Here is an 18724-nt window from a genome sequence, read left to right as displayed (position 1 = left end):
TACAGGGGCATCTCACTCCTCAGTGTGCCGGGAAAGGTCCTGGCAAGGATTATTCAGCATCGCCTTGCCAGGCACGCTGAGGAGAGGCTTGCGGAGCCCCAATGCGGTTTCAGGAAAGGGCGGTCCTGCACAGATGCCATATTTTCTGTCCGTCTGCTACAGCAGAGGTGTAGGGAATTCCAACAAGACCTACATCTCTGCTTTATTGACCTGGTCAAGGCCTATGATACCATCAGTAGGCCTGGGCTCTGGGTCGTTCTTCGTGCTTTTGGAGTACCTGACCCTCTGCTCACGATCATTAAGGACCTTCATGATGGTGAGCGGGCCCGGGTAAAACTACGTGGCCGGGAGTCAGAGCCATTCCCTGTACACCTTGGGGTGCGACAGGGATGTCCTCTGGCTCCCACATTATTTAACATCTATTTTGACCACGTAGTTCGTGAAGCCTTCAATAGCTGTACCGGGGGAATCTCCATATGGTACAGATATAATGGGAGGCTAATCGATGCCCGGGTGCGGTCAAGGGATGGCTCCCTATTGCTCAACCACGTTATGTATGCTGATGATTTGGTAATAGCTGCTCAGTCAGAGGAGGAGTTGGAGACGCTGCTGCTGAGACTGGAGCGTGCCACTAAGAGGTGGGGCCTTACCATCAGCCCCACCAAAACTAAGCACCTGCCTGGGTATTTTGTACCATCGGACACTCCACCCGCACAACTCCCAATCGGTGATGGGGCAGTTGTGGAGAGAGTGGAGAGTTTCCCATACCTGGGCAGTGTGCTTATGACTGGCTCCAGTTTAACAGCAGAGGTCTCACTCCGAATCAGTCGAGCGGCAATATCTTTTCAACGGTTGCGTAACGCTGTGTGGAAGCTACCTGGTCTGTCGCTCCGCACTAAGCTTCAGGCCTTCTCGGCCACGGTCATTCCCTCCCTTCTCTACGCTTGCGAAACGTGGACCCCCCTAATGGAACATCTTCGCCGGTTAGAAACATTTAGGCTGGCCTGCCTACGATCCATCCTGGGTTTAACCAGACTGGATTGTGTGAGGAGCTCACAAATCCTTGAAAGATCTGGGCAGGGTCCCATCGGTGAGCTCCTCCGGCAGGCAAGGCTGCGATGGCTGGGTCATGTAGCCCGCATGCCCAGCCACCGCATGTCGAAACAGCTTTTGTTTGGCCGGATCGAGGGGGCTAAGCGGGCGCGGCACGGGCTAGAGAAGAGATGGAGTGATGTGGTACAGGAGGACGTGGAGCTGAGTGGACTTGCCGATGACTGGTACCAGCGGTGTCAAGATCGGCCTCTGTGGAGGAGGCTCGTGAAGGATGCTACTGGGCAGTTGGAGGCAGTCGCCCTCCAACAACAACGGAGGGCGGAGGAGCGACGCTCACAACAACGAGCGGAGCGCCGGGTGGCTAAAGCACAGCAGGTTGGCACAGTAGGGGGCACAGGTGGTGCATCAGCCAGTCATCTCAGTCAGTCGACCCGTGGCACCTGCTGGGTCTGCCCCGTGACCTCCTGCCTGCGGGCGTTCGACACTTCACGTGGCCTCAGGGTGCACATAGCCTGGCACAAGCGTCGTGGTGACGTCACCGCCACTTAGTGGCGAATGGCGGTTGTTGTTGTTGTGTGTGTCTGTGTGTGTGTCTGTGTGTGTCTGTGTCTGTGTGTGTGTGTCTGTGTGTGTGTCTGTGTGTCTGTGTGTGTGTGTCTGTGTGTGTGTGTGTCTGTGTGTGACTGTGTGTCTGTGTGTGAGTGACTGTATGTGTGTGACTGTGTGTGTCTCTGTGTGTGTGTGACTGTGTGTGTGTCTGTGTGTGACTGTGTGTGACTGTGTGTGTGTGTCTGTGTGTGTGTGTATCTGCGTGTGTGTCAGTGTGTGTGTGACTGTGTGTGTGTGACTGTGTGTGTGTCTGTGTAAGTGTGTGTGTGTGTGTCTGTGTGTGTGTGTCTGTGTGTGTGTCTGTAACAGTCTAAAGTCCGTCTGTACCACCGTAGAGACCAGTATTTGTTCTTGACTCAGTCTCAAGGCATCAGATAGCAAATCTCTCTCTCCCTGCACGTCTCTCTAATAATCACCCACCACCACCACCCTCTCTCTCTGTACGTCTCTCTAATAATCACCCACCACCACCACCACCCTCTCTCTCTCTCCCTGTACGTCTCTCTAATAATCACCCACCACCACCACCCTCTCTCTCTCTCCCTGCACGTCTCTGTAATAATCACCCACCACCACCACCCTCCCTCTCTCTCTCTTAACAACTTCACAACGTGTGGGAAAAACACAGAGAGAATGGCTATGTTAAAGTCAAAACCTACACATCCACAGAGGCAACTAGTAATTTAGCATTGAAATAGCTGAGGGATTAGCTTGTGACTGGTCACAGGAATGGCTATGTTAAAGTCAAAACCTACACATCCACAGAGGCAACTAGTAATTTATCATTGAAATAGATGAGGGATTAGCTTGTGACTGGTCACATGAATGGCTATGTTAAAGTCAAAACCTACACATCCACAGAGGCAACTAGTAATTTAGCATTGAAATAGCTGAGGGATTAGCTTGTGACTGGTCACATGAATGGCTATGTTAAAGTAAAGACCTACACATCCACAGAGACAACTAGTAATTTAGCATTGAAATAGCTGAGGGATTAGCTTGTGACTGGTCACAGGAATGGCTATGTTAAAGTCAAAACCTACACATCCACAGAGGCATCTAGTAATTTATCATTGAAATAGCTGAGGGATTAGCTTGTGACTGGTCACAGGAATGGCTATGTTAAATTCAAAACCTACACATCCACAGAGGCAACTGGTAATTTATCATTGAAATAGCTGAGGGATTAGCTTGTGACTGGTCACAGGAATGGCTATGTTAAAGTCAAAACCTACACATCCACAGAGGCAACTAGTAATTTAGCATTGAAATAGCTGAGGGATTAGCTTGTGACTGGTCACAGGAATGGCTATGTTAAAGTCAAAACCTACACATCCACAGACGCATCTAGTAATTTATCATTGAAATAGCTGAGGGATTAGCTTGTGACTGGTCACAGGAATGGCTATGTTAAAGTCAAAACCTACACATCCACAGAGGCAACTAGTAATTTAGCATTGAAATAGCTGAGGGATTAGCTTGTGACTGGTCACAGGAATGGCTATGTTAAAGTCAAAACCTACACATCCACAGAGGCAACTAGTAATTTAGCATTGAAATAGCTGAGGGATTAGCTTGTGACTGGTCACAGGAATGGCTATGTTAAAGTAAAGACCTACACATCCACAGAGGCAACTAGTAATTTATCATTGAAATAGCTGAGGGATTAGCTTGTGACTGGTCACAGGAATGGCTATGTTAAAGTCAAAACCTACACATCCACAGAGGCAACTAGTAATTTATCATTGAAATAGCTGAGGGATTAACTTGTGACTGGTCACAGGAATGGCTATGTTAAAGTCAAAACCTACACATCCACAGAGGCATCTAGTAATTTATCATTGAAATAGCTGAGGGATTAGCTTGTGACTGGTCACAGGAATGGCTATGTTAAAGTCAAAACCAACACATCCACAGAGGCAACTGGTAATTTATCATTGAAATAGCTGAGGGATTAGCTTGTGACTGGTCACAGGAATGGCTATGTTAAAGTCAAAAACTACACATCCACAGAGGCAACTAGTAATTTATCATTGAAATAGCTGAGGGATTAGCTTGTGACTGGTCACAGGAATGGCTATGTTAAAGTCAAAACCTACACATCCACAGAGGCATCTAGTAATTTAGCATTGAAATAGCTGAAGGATTAACTTGTGACTGGTCACAGGAATGGCTATGTTAAAGTCAAAACCTACACATCCACAGAGGCATCTAGTCATTTAGCATTGAAATAGCTGAGGGATTAGCTTGTGACTGGTCACAGGAATGGCTATGTTAAAGTCAAAACCTACACATCCACAGAGGCAACTAGTAATTTAGCATTGAAATAGCTGAGGGATTAGCTTGTGACTGGTCACATGAATGGCTATGTTAAAGTAAAGACCTACACATCCACAGAGACAACTAGTAATTTAGCATTGAAATAGCTGAGGGATTAGCTTGTGACTGGTCACAGGAATGGCTATGTTAAAGTCAAAACCTACACATCCACAGAGGCAACTAGTAATTTATCATTGAAATAGATGAGGGATTAGCTTGTGACTGGTCACATGAATGGCTATGTTAAAGTCAAAACCTACACATCCACAGAGGCAACTAGTAATTTAGCATTGAAATAGCTGAGGGATTAGCTTGTGACTGGTCACATGAATGGCTATGTTAAAGTAAAGACCTACACATCCACAGAGACAACTAGTAATTTAGCATTGAAATAGCTGAGGGATTAGCTTGTGACTGGTCACAGGAATGGCTATGTTAAAGTCAAAACCTACACATCCACAGAGGCATCTAGTAATTTATCATTGAAATAGCTGAGGGATTAGCTTGTGACTGGTCACAGGAATGGCTATGTTAAATTCAAAACCTACACATCCACAGAGGCAACTGGTAATTTATCATTGAAATAGCTGAGGGATTAGCTTGTGACTGGTCACAGGAATGGCTATGTTAAAGTCAAAACCTACACATCCACAGAGGCAACTAGTAATTTAGCATTGAAATAGCTGAGGGATTAGCTTGTGACTGGTCACAGGAATGGCTATGTTAAAGTCAAAACCTACACATCCACAGACGCATCTAGTAATTTATCATTGAAATAGCTGAGGGATTAGCTTGTGACTGGTCACAGGAATGGCTATGTTAAAGTCAAAACCTACACATCCACAGAGGCAACTAGTAATTTAGCATTGAAATAGCTGAGGGATTAGCTTGTGACTGGTCACAGGAATGGCTATGTTAAAGTCAAAACCTACACATCCACAGAGGCAACTAGTAATTTAGCATTGAAATAGCTGAGGGATTAGCTTGTGACTGGTCACAGGAATGGCTATGTTAAAGTAAAGACCTACACATCCACAGAGGCAACTAGTAATTTATCATTGAAATAGCTGAGGGATTAGCTTGTGACTGGTCACAGGAATGGCTATGTTAAAGTCAAAACCTACACATCCACAGAGGCAACTAGTAATTTATCATTGAAATAGCTGAGGGATTAACTTGTGACTGGTCACAGGAATGGCTATGTTAAAGTCAAAACCTACACATCCACAGAGGCATCTAGTAATTTATCATTGAAATAGCTGAGGGATTAGCTTGTGACTGGTCACAGGAATGGCTATGTTAAAGTCAAAACCAACACATCCACAGAGGCAACTGGTAATTTATCATTGAAATAGCTGAGGGATTAGCTTGTGACTGGTCACAGGAATGGCTATGTTAAAGTCAAAAACTACACATCCACAGAGGCAACTAGTAATTTATCATTGAAATAGCTGAGGGATTAGCTTGTGACTGGTCACAGGAATGGCTATGTTAAAGTCAAAACCTACACATCCACAGAGGCATCTAGTAATTTAGCATTGAAATAGCTGAAGGATTAACTTGTGACTGGTCACAGGAATGGCTATGTTAAAGTCAAAACCTACACATCCACAGAGGCATCTAGTCATTTAGCATTGAAATAGCTGAGGGATTAGCTTGTGACTGGTCACAGGAATGGCTATGTTAAAGTCAAAACCTACACATCCACAGAGGCAACTAGTAATTTAGCATTGAAATAGCTGAGGGATTAGCTTGTGACTGGTCACATGAATGGCTATGTTAAAGTAAAGACCTACACATCCACAGAGACAACTAGTAATTTAGCATTGAAATAGCTGAGGGATTAGCTTGTGACTGGTCACAGGAATGGCTATGTTAAAGTCAAAACCTACACATCCACAGAGGCAACTAGTAATTTAGCATTGAAATAGCTGAGGGATTAGCTTGTGACTGGTCACATGAATGGCTATGTTAAAGTCAAAACCTACACATCCACAGAGGCAACTAGTAATTTAGCATTGAAATAGCTGAGGGATTAGCTTGTGACTGGTCACATGAATGGCTATGTTAAAGTAAAGACCTACACATCCACAGAGGCAACTAGTAATTTAGCATTGAAATAGCTGAGGGATTAGCTTGTGACTGGTCACAGGAATGGCTATGTTAAAGTCAAAGCCTACACATCCACAGAGGCAACTAGTAATTTATCATTGAAATAGCTGAGGGATTAGCTTGTGACTGGTCACAGGAATGGCTATGTTAAAGTCAAAACCTACACATCCACAGAGGCAACTTGTAATTTATCATTGAAATAGCTGAGGGATTAGCTTGTGACTGGTCACAGGAATGGCTATGTTAAAGTAAAGTCCTACACATCCACAGAGGCAACTAGTAATTTAGCATTGAAATAGCTGAGGGATTAGCTTGTGACTGGTCACAGGAATGGCTATGTTAAAGTCAAAACCTACACATTCACAGAGGCAACTAGTAATTTAGCATTGAAATAGCTGAGGGATTAGCTTGTGACTGGTCACAGGAATGGCTATGTTAAAGTCAAAGCCTACACATCCACAGAGGCAACTGGTAATTTATCATTGAAATAGCTGAGGGATTAGCTTGTGACTGGTCACAGGAATGGCTATGTTAAAGTCAAAACCTACACATCCACAGAGGCAACTAGTAATTTAGCATTGAAATAGCTGAGGGATTAGCTTGTGACTGGTCACAGGAATGGCTATGTTAAAGTCAAAACCTACACATCCACAGACGCATCTAGTAATTTATCATTGAAATAGCTGAGGGATTAGCTTGTGACTGGTCACAGGAATGGCTATGTTAAAGTCAAAACCTACACATCCACAGAGGCAACTAGTAATTTAGCATTGAAATAGCTGAGGGATTAGCTTGTGACTGGTCACAGGAATGGCTATGTTAAAGTCAAAACCTACACATCCACAGAGGCAACTAGTAATTTAGCATTGAAATAGCTGAGGGATTAGCTTGTGACTGGTCACATGAATGGCTATGTTAAAGTCAAAACCTACACATCCACAGAGGCAACTAGTAATTTAGCATTGAAATAGCTGAGGGATTAGCTTGTGACTGGTCACAGGAATGGCTATGTTAAAGTCAAAACCTACACATCCACAGAGGCAACTAGTAATTTAGCATTGAATTAGCTGAGGGATTAGCTTGTGACTGGTCACAGGAATGGCTATGTTAAAGTCAAAACCTACACATCCACAGAGGCAACTAGTAATTTAGCATTGAAATAGCTGAGGGATTAGCTTGTGACTGGTCACATGAATTGCTATGTTAAAGTCAAAACCTACACATCCACAGAGGCAACTGGTAATTTATCATTGAAATAGCTGAGGGATTAGATTGTGACTTGTCACAGGAATGGCTATGTTAAAGTCAAAACCTACACATCCACAGAGGCAACTAGTAATTTATCATTGAAATAGCTGAGGGATTAGCTTGTGACTGGTCACAGAAATGGCTATGTTAAAGTCAAAACCTTCACATCCCCAGAGGCAACTAGTAATTTATCATTGAAATAGCTGAGGGATTAGCTTGTGACTGGTCACAGGAATGGCTATGTTAAAGTCAAAACCTACACATCCACAGAGGCAACTAGTAATTTATCATTGAAATAGTTGAGGGATTAGCTTGTGACTGGTCACAGGAATGGCTATGTTAAAGTCAAAACCTACACATCCACAGAGGCAACTAGTAATTTATCATTGAAATAGCTGAGGGATTAGCTTGTGACTGGTCGCAGGAATGGCTATGTTAAAGTCAAAGCCTACACATCCACAGAGGCAACTAGTAATTTATCATTGAAATAGCTGAGGGATTAGCTTGTGACTGGTCACATGAATTGCTATGTTAAAGTCAAAACCTACACATCCACAGAGGCAACTAGTAATTTATCATTGAAATAGCTGAGGGATTAGCTTGTGACTGGTCACAGGAATTGCTATGTTAAAGTCAAAACCTACACATCCACAGAGGCAACTAGTAATTTATCATTGAAATAGCTGAGGGATTAGCTTGTGACTGGTCACATGAATTGCTATGTTAAAGTCAAAACCTACACATCCACAGAGGCAACTAGTAATTTATCATTGAAATAGCTGAGGGATTAGCTTGTGACTGGTCACAGGAATGGCTATGTTAATGTCAAAACCTACACATCCACAGAGGCAACTAGTAATTTAGCATTGAAATAGCTGAGGGATTAGCTTGTGACTGGTCACAGGAATGGCTATGTTAAAGTCAAAACCTACACATCCACAGAGGCAACTAGTAATTTAGCATTGAAATAGTTGAGGGATTAGCTTGTGACTGGTCACATGAATGGCTATGTTAAAGTCAAAACCTACACATCCACAGAGGCAACTAGTAATTTAGCATTGAAATAGCTGAGGGATTAGCTTGTGACTGGTCACATGAATGGCTATGTTAAAGTAAAGACCTACACATCCACAGAGGCAACTAGTAATTTAGCATTGAAATAGCTGAGGGATTAGCTTGTGACTGGTCACAGGAAGGGCTATGTTAAAGTCAAAGCATCCACATCCACAGAGGCAATTAGTAATTTAGCATTGAAATAGCTGAGGGATTAGCTTGTGACTGGTCACATGAATGGCTATGTTAAAGTCAAAGACCTACACATCCACAGAGGCAACTAGTAATTTATCATTGAAATAGCTAAGGGATTAACTTGTGACTGGTCACAGGAATGGCTATGTTAAAGTCAAAACCTACACATCCACAGAGGCAACTAGTAATTTAGCATTGAAATAGCTGAAGGATTAGCTTGTGACTGGTCACAGGAATTGCTATGTTAAAGTCAAAACCTACACATCCACAGAGGCAACTAGTAATTTAGCATTGAAATAGCTGAGGGATTAGCTTGTGACTGGTCACATGAATTGCTATGTTAAAGTCAAAACCTACACATCCACAGAGGCAACTGGTAATTTAGCATTGAAATAGCTGAGGGATTAGCTTGTGACTGGTCACATGAATTGCTATGTTAAAGTCAAAACCTACACATCCACAGAGGCAACTAGTAATTTATCATTGAAATAGCTGAGGGATTAGCTTGTGACTGGTCACAGGAATGGCTATGTTAAAGTCAAAACCTACACATCCACAGAGGCAACTAGTACTTTAGCATTGAAATAGCTGAGGGATTAGCTTGTGACTGGTCACAGGAATGGCTATGTTAAAGTCAAAACCTACACATCCACAGAGGCAACTAGTAATTTAGCATTGAAATAGCTGAGGGATTAGCTTGTGACTGGTCACATGAATGGCTATGTTAAAGTCAAAACCTACACATCCACAGAGGCAACTTGTAATTTAGCATTGAAATAGCTGAGGGATTAGCTTGTGACTGGTCACAGGAATGGCTATGTTAAAGTCAAAACCTACACATCCACAGAGGCAACTGGTAATTTATCATTGAAATAGCTGAGGGATTAGGTTGTGACTGGTCACATGAATGGCTATGTTAAAGTCAAAACCTACACATCCACAGAGGCAACTAGTAATTTATCATTGAAATAGCTGAGGGATTAGCTTGTGACTGGTCACAGGAATGGCTATGTTAAAGTCAAAACCTACACATCCACAGAGGCAACTAGTACTTTAGCATTGAAATAGCTGAGGGATTAGCTTGTGACTGGTCACAGGAATGGCTATGTTAAAGTCAAAACCTACACATCCACAGAGGCAACTAGTAATTTAGCATTGAAATAGCTGAGGGATTAGCTTGTGACTGGTCACATGAATGGCTATGTTAAAGTCAAAACCTACACATCCACAGAGGCAACTTGTAATTTAGCATTGAAATAGCTGAGGGATTAGCTTGTGACTGGTCACAGGAATGGCTATGTTAAAGTCAAAACCTACACATCCACAGAGGCAACTGGTAATTTATCATTGAAATAGCTGAGGGATTAGCTTGTGACTGGTCACATGAATGGCTATGTTAAAGTCAAAACCTACACATCCACAGAGGCAACTAGTACTTTAGCATTGAAATAGCTGAGGGATTAGCTTGTGACTGGTCACAGGAATGGCTATGTTAAAGTCAAAACCTACACATCCACAGAGGCAACTAGTAATTTATCATTGAAATAGCTGAGGGATTAGCTTGTGACTGGTCACATGAATGGCTATGTTAAAGTCAAAGACCTACACATCCACAGAGGCAACTAGTAATTTATCATTGAAATAGCTAAGGGATTAGCTTGTGACTGGTCACAGGAATGGCTATGTTAAAGTCAAAACCTACACATCCACAGAGGCAACTAGTAATTTAGCATTGAAATAGCTGAAGGATTAGCTTGTGACTGGTCACAGGAATTGCTATTTTAAAGTCAAAACCTACACATCCACAGAGGCAACTAGTAATTTAGCATTGAAATAGCTGAGGGATTAGCTTGTGACTGGTCACATGAATTGCTATGTTAAAGTCAAAACCTACACATCCACAGAGGCAACTGGTAATTTAGCATTGAAATAGCTGAGGGATTAGCTTGTGACTGGTCACATGAATTGCTATGTTAAAGTCAAAACCTACACATCCACAGAGGCAACTAGTAATTTATCATTGAAATAGCTGAGGGATTAGCTTGTGACTGGTCACAGGAATGGCTATGTTAAAGTCAAAACCTACACATCCACAGAGGCAACTAGTACTTTAGCATTGAAATAGCTGAGGGATTAGCTTGTGACTGGTCACAGGAATGGCTATGTTGAAGTCAAAACCTACACATCCACAGAGGCAACTAGTAATTTAGCATTGAAATAGCTGAGGGATTAGCTTGTGACTGGTCACATGAATGGCTATGTTAAAGTCAAAACCTACACATCCACAGAGGCAACTTGTAATTTAGCATTGAAATAGCTGAGGAATTAGCTTGTGACTGGTCACAGGAATGGCTATGTTAAAGTCAAAACCTACACATCCACAGAGGCAACTAGTAATTTATCATTGAAATAGCTGAGTGATTAGCTTGTGACTGGTCACAGGAATGGCTATGTTAAAGTCAAAGACCTACACATCCACAGAGGCAACTAGTAATTTATCATTGAAATAGCTGAGGGATTAGCTTGTGACTGGTCACATGAATTGCTATGTTAAAGTCAAAGACCTACACATCCACAGAGGCAACTAGTAATTTAGCATTGAAATAGCTGAGGGATTAGCTTGTGACTGGTCACAGGAATGGCTATGTTAAAGTCAAAACCTACACATCCACAGAGGCAACTAGTAATTTAGCATTGAAATAGCTGAGGGATTAGCTTGTGACTGGTCACAGGAATGGCTATGTTAAAGTCAAAACCTACACATCCACAGAGGCAACTTGTAATTTAGCATTGAAATAGCTGAGGGATTAGCTTGTGACTGGTCACATGAATGGCTATGTTAAAGTCAAAACCTACACATCCACAGAGGCAACTTGTAATTTAGCATTGAAATAGCTGAGGGATTAGCTTGTGACTGGTCACAGGAATGGCTATGTTAAAGTCAAAACCTACACATCCACAGAGGCAACTGGTAATTTATCATTGAAATAGCTGAGGGATTAGCTTGTGACTGGTCACATGAATGGCTATGTTAAAGTCAAAACCTACACATCCACAGAGGCAACTAGTAATTTATCATTGAAATAGCTGAGGGATTAGCTTGTGACTGGTCACAGGAATGGCTATGTTAAAGTCAAAACCTACACATCCACAGAGGCAACTAGTACTTTAGCATTGAAATAGCTGAGGGATTAGCTTGTGACTGGTCACAGGAATGGCTATGTTAAAGTCAAAACCTACACATCCACAGAGGCAACTAGTAATTTAGCATTGAAATAGCTGAGGGATTAGCTTGTGACTGGTCACATGAATGGCTATGTTAAAGTCAAAACCTACACATCCACAGAGGCAACTTGTAATTTAGCATTGAAATAGCTGAGGGATTAGCTTGTGACTGGTCACAGGAATGGCTATGTTAAAGTCAAAACCTACACATCCACAGAGGCAACTGGTAATTTATCATTGAAATAGCTGAGGGATTAGCTTGTGACTGGTCACATGAATGGCTATGTTAAAGTCAAAACCTACACATCCACAGAGGCAACTAGTACTTTAGCATTGAAATAGCTGAGGGATTAGCTTGTGACTGGTCACAGGAATGGCTATGTTAAAGTCAAAACCTACACATCCACAGAGGCAACTAGTAATTTATCATTGAAATAGCTGAGGGATTAGCTTGTGACTGGTCACATGAATGGCTATGTTAAAGTCAAAGACCTACACATCCACAGAGGCAACTAGTAATTTATCATTGAAATAGCTAAGGGATTAGCTTGTGACTGGTCACAGGAATGGCTATGTTAAAGTCAAAACCTACACATCCACAGAGGCAACTAGTAATTTAGCATTGAAATAGCTGAAGGATTAGCTTGTGACTGGTCACAGGAATTGCTATTTTAAAGTCAAAACCTACACATCCACAGAGGCAACTAGTAATTTAGCATTGAAATAGCTGAGGGATTAGCTTGTGACTGGTCACATGAATTGCTATGTTAAAGTCAAAACCTACACATCTACAGAGGCAACTAGTAATTTATCATTGAAATAGCTGAGGGATTAGCTTGTGACTGGTCACAGGAATGGCTATGTTAAAGTCAAAACCTACACATCCACAGAGGCAACTAGTACTTTAGCATTGAAATAGCTGAGGGATTAGCTTGTGACTGGTCACAGGAATGGCTATGTTGAAGTCAAAACCTACACATCCACAGAGGCAACTAGTAATTTAGCATTGAAATAGCTGAGGGATTAGCTTGTGACTGGTCACATGAATGGCTATGTTAAAGTCAAAACCTACACATCCACAGAGGCAACTTGTAATTTAGCATTGAAATAGCTGAGGAATTAGCTTGTGACTGGTCACAGGAATGGCTATGTTAAAGTCAAAACCTACACATCCACAGAGGCAACTAGTAATTTATCATTGAAATAGCTGAGTGATTAGCTTGTGACTGGTCACAGGAATGGCTATGTTAAAGTCAAAGACCTACACATCCACAGAGGCAACTAGTAATTTATCATTGAAATAGCTGAGGGATTAGCTTGTGACTGGTCACATGAATTGCTATGTTAAAGTCAAAGACCTACACATCCACAGAGGCAACTAGTAATTTAGCATTGAAATAGCTGAGGGATTAGCTTGTGACTGGTCACAGGAATGGCTATGTTAAAGTCAAAACCTACACATCCACAGAGGCAACTAGTAATTTAGCATTGAAATAGCTGAGGGATTAGCTTGTGACTGGTCACAGGAATGGCTATGTTAAAGTCAAAACCTACACATCCACAGAGGCAACTTGTAATTTAGCATTGAAATAGCTGAGGGATTAGCTTGTGACTGGTCACAGGAATGGCTATGTTTAAGTCAAAGACCTACACATCCACAGAGGCATCTAGTAATTTAGCATTGAAATAGCTGAGGGATTAGCTTGTGACTGGTCACAGGAATGGCTATGTTAAAGTCAAAACCTACACATCCACAGAGGCAACTAGTACTTTAGCATTGAAATAGCTGAGGGATTAGCTTGTGACTGGTCACAGGAATGGCTATGTTAAAGTCAAAACCTACACATCCACAGAGGCAACTAGTAATTTAGCATTGAAATAGCTGAGGGATTAGCTTGTGACTGGTCACATGAATGGCTATGTTAAAGTCAAAACCTACACATCCACAGAGGCAACTTGTAATTTAGCATTGAAATAGCTGAGGAATTAGCTTGTGACTGGTCACAGGAATGGCTATGTTAAAGTCAAAACCTACACATCCACAGAGGCAACTAGTAATTTATCATTGAAATAGCTGAGTGATTAGCTTGTGACTGGTCACAGGAATGGCTATGTTAAAGTCAAAGACCTACACATCCACAGAGGCAACTAGTAATTTATCATTGAAATAGCTGAGGGATTAGCTTGTGACTGGTCACAGGAATGGCTATGTTAAAGTCAAAACCTACACATCCACAGAGGCAACTGGTAATTTATCATTGAAATAGCTGAGGGATTAGCTTGTGACTGGTCACAGGAATGGCTATGTTAAAGTCAAAACCTACACATCCACAGAGGCAACTGGTAATTTAGCATTGAAATAGCTGAGGGATTAGCTTGTGACTGGTCACAGGAATGGCTATATTAAAATCAAAGACCTACACATCCACAGAGGCATCTAGTAATTTATCATTGAAATAGCTGAGGGATTAGCTTGTGACTGGTCACAGGAATGGCTATATTAAAATCAAAGACCTACACATCCACAGAGGCAACTAGTAATTTATCATTGAAATAGCTGAGGGATTAGCTTGTGACTGGTCACAGGAATGGCTATGTTAAAGTCAAAGACCTACACATCCACAGAGGCAACTAGTAATTTATCATTGAAATAGCTGAGGGATTAGCTTGTGACTGGTCACAGGAATGGCTATGTTAAAGTCAAAACCTACACATCCACAGAGGCAACTGGTAATTTATCATTGAAATAGCTGAGGGATTAGCTTGTGACTGGTCACAGGAATGGCTATGTTAAAGTCAAAACCTACACATCCACAGAGGCAACTGGTAATTTATCATTGAAATAGCTGAGGGATTAGCTTGTGACTGGTCACAGGAATGGCTATGTTTAAGTCAAAGACCTACACATCCACAGAGGCAACTAGTAATTTATCATTGAAATAGCTGAGGGATTAGCTTGTGACTGGTCACAGGAATGGCTATGTTAAAGTCAAAACCTACACATCCACAGAGGCAACTAGTAATTTATCATTGAAATAGCTGAGGGATTAGCTTGTGACTGGTCACAGGAATGGCTATGTTAAAGTCAAAGACCTACACATCCACAGAGGCAACTAGTAATTTATCATTGAAATAGCTGAGGGATTAGCTTGTGACTGGTCACAGGAATGGCTATGTTAAAGTCAAAACCTACACATCCACAGAGGCAACTGGTAATTTATCATTGAAATAGCTGAGGGATTAGCTTGTGACTGGTCACAGGAATGGCTATGTTAAAGTCAAAACCTACACATCCACAGAGGCAACTGGTAATTTATCATTGAAATAGCTGAGGGATTAGCTTGTGACTGGTCACAGGAATGGCTATGTTTAAGTCAAAGACCTACACATCCACAGAGGCAACTAGTAATTTATCATTGAAATAGCTGAGGGATTAGCTTGTGACTGGTCACAGGGCCGGGAGAGGGTTGGTGGCAGGCAAAACGCAGCCACCACCAGCCCCTCCCCCCTCCACCCCCCTCCACCCCCCCCGTCACCCCCCCCGTCCCCCCTGCAGCCCCCCCCCCCTGCCGAGGCGAGGCTCCGACTCCTCCCACGTGAGGAGTCGGAGCCCCGCCCCCCACTCACGGTCGAGGATCAGCAAACGCGTCCAGCGTGATAAATAGATAAAGAGAGAGAGATAAGAGAGAGTTAAGAGAGAGATAAGAGAGAGTTAAGAGAGAGATAATGGAGAGATAATGGAGATAATAGAGAGATAATAGAGAGATAAGAGAGAGTTGAGAGAGTTAAGAGAGAGATAAGAGAGATAAGAGAGCGTTAAGAGAGAGATAAGAGAGAGTTAAGAGAGAGATAAGAGAGAGATAAGAGAGATAAGAGAGAGTTAAGAGAGAGTTAAGAGAGAGATAAGAGAGAGTTAAGAGAGAGATAAGAGAGAGTTAAGAGAGAGATAATGGAGAGATAAGAGAGAGTTAAGAGAGAGACAAGAGAGAGTTAAGAGAGAGATAAGAGAGAGATAAGAGAGAGATAAGAGAGAGTTAAGAGAGAGATAATAGAGAGATAAGAGAGAGATAATGGAGAGATAAGAGAGATAAGAGAGAGTTAAGAGAGAGTTAAGAGAGAGTTAAGAGAGAGATAAGAGAGAGTTAAGAGAGAGATAAGAGAGAGTTAAGAGAGAGATAAGAGAGATAAGAGAGATAATGGAGAGATAAGAGAGATAATAGAGAGATAATAGAGAGATAAGAGAGAGTTAAGAGAGAGTTAAGAGAGAGATAAGAGAGATAAGAGAAAGTTAAGAGAGAGTTAAGAGAGAGTTAAGAGAGTTAAGAGAGAGTTAAGAGAGAGATAAGAGAGAGTTAAGAGAGAGATGAGAGAGAGATAAGAGAGAGATAATGGAGAGATAAGAGAGATAATAGGGAGATAATAGAGAGATAAGAGAGAGTTAAGAGAGAGATAAGAGAGATAAGAGAGAGATAAGAGAGAGACAAGAGAGAGAGACAAGAGAGAGACAAGAGAGTTAAGAGAGATAATAGTGATAATGGAGAGATAATAGAGAGATAAGAGAGAGTTAAATAGAGAGATAAAGAGAGATAAGATAGATAATTAGAGAGATAAGAGAGATAAATGGAGAGATAATAGAGATACATAGAGAGATAAGAGAGAGACATCACGCATGCATTATGATAATCACCACCACCAAGCATCTGGTTGGTGGGAAGATGACGTCACGCATATATTATGATAATCGAACCATCGCCGATTATCTGGGCAGTGCCTGGCTGACACCACACAAATTATGATAATCGTCACCACCTCCCAGCAAAAATAAAATGACAAAAAATCACGACGACGTTTCGGCCACAACGCAAGTGGCCTTCATCAGGCGAAGGGACCGGACTGTCCAGAGGACAGCGTTGGAGTGAAGACAGCCAAGACAAGGTCTCCTCCTTTACGCCGTGTGGGAGGAAACGCCTTGACAAAGGAATTATCGTAACAATGATGTACTGGACCGGCACGGTGGGTGGGGGGGAAGGAGTTTACATAATGTTGGTGTGAGGCGAAATAAGCTGCTGTGAAAGTTTGGGATACCACTACTTGAATAAATATACTACCGTTGAAAATTAGTTTAACGTTTGGTTTGATTCAGAACATCTTTCCAACGATTGCTTAATTTGAAACCATCTTCTCGGTTGAAATCGTGTCCGTGTTTGTAGATCTGAATTGCCTCGTGGACAAATCTCTGATAAAAACCCGTGGGTTTGCAGAGAACCTCGGCGTCGGAGAAAATTATATCGTGATCACCCACAGCGTTGTAACAGTGATCAGCCACGGCAGAAGAATTCGTTTTGCCGTGTTTCAAATCTGATTTGTGCTCGCGAATTCGGTCAGAGACATGTGGTTTCATCAATTTGTAAACACCGGGGTACTGTAAGTCAGGAACGACATCCTTCACGGAAGGGATCAGGTCACGAATTTTGTGTACTGTATTGAACCGGACCTGGATCTTGTGTTTGTTTAGAATTTTGGAGATTTTTTTTAGTAACGCCTGCTATATATGGTAGTGTGATGGTTTTGACCGGAGTATCAAGTGGTTGTTTCTGTATGGAGGGAGAAACAGCTTGGTGGATGGTACGGTCAGAGTATCCGTTTCTCTTGAGGGCCAGGTGTACATGTTTTAATTCACTGGTCAGGTGGTGTTGGTCCGAAATGCAATGAGCCCTGTGGTATAACGTTTTGATGAGAGAATTCTTTTGGGCTGGGTGGTGGTGGGAATCAGGTTTCAAGTAGGAATCTGTGTGGGTGGGTTTCCTGTAGACAGAATGCCCCAATGAGCCATCAGGTCTCCTCTCAAACAGAACATCCAAGAATGGCAGCTTGCCATCTTTCTCCACTTCCATGGTGAATTTGATGGCGGGATGTCTGGAATTGATGTGGTGTAGGAAAAGGTTCAGAGCTGGGAGGCCATGTGGCCAAATGACGAAAGTGTCATCCACATATCTCTTCCACAGGGAAGGTCTGAGGGTGGAAGTCTGGATGGCGTCCGATTCAAATTTCTCCATGAAAATAGTGGCTATCACTGGTGATAAGGGGGATCCCATGGGGGTACCCTCATTTTGTTTGTAGAAGGAGCCATTCCAAGTAAAGTAGGTATTGTTGAGGCAGTGTCTAATCAGCGCAGGTGTATCGGGGTCTAGTTCATGTTGGACCAAATTTTCAATTATTTCAATGGTATCAGGTACTGGGACCTTGGTGAACAAGGAGACCACATCGAAGCTGACGAGGATATCGTCAGGGGACAGTACAACGTCTTTGGCCATAGAGACCAATTGGGCTGAGTTAAGTACCGCTGAGGCGGTCTTGCCAGTGAAAGGCGGCAAGGTCTAGTCCATGTACCAAATTTTCAATTATTTCAATGGTATCAGGTACTGGGACCTTGGTGAACAAAGAGACCACATCGAAGCTGACGAGGATATCGTCAGGGGACAGTACAACGTCTTTGACCATAGAGACCAATTGGGCTGAGTTAAGTACCGCTGAGGCGGTCTTGCCAGTGAAAGGCGGCAAGGTATCTGACAGAAAACGGGCTAGTCTATAGGTAGGGGAGTTGATCGTGGATACGATGGGTCGAAGTGGGGTGCCTTCTTTATGAATCTTGGGGAGACCATAGAATCTAGGGGGTCTTGCAGCAGAAGGTTCTAGGGATGGACGTTTAGTTGGGTCGATTAGGGAATTCGAACTTGTGATGATCTTGTTGGTTTTCATCGCTAGGCTATTGGTAGGGTCATTTTTTTTTATTTTTGAGTAACTTCCGTCGTTGAGCAGGTTCTGGATTTTGTTGTTGGACGAATCTTTATCCATAATAACAGTAGCGTTGCCTTTATCGGCTGAGAGGATGACTATATCAATTCTTATT

This window comes from Petromyzon marinus, chromosome 85, assembly GCF_048934315.1.
Source record: "Petromyzon marinus isolate PM22_M1 ecotype Great Lakes invasive population chromosome 85, UKy_Petmar_22M1.pri1.0, whole genome shotgun sequence".
NCBI lineage: Eukaryota > Metazoa > Chordata > Hyperoartia > Petromyzontiformes > Petromyzontidae > Petromyzon > Petromyzon marinus.
This window is presented reverse-complemented; position numbering follows the sequence as displayed.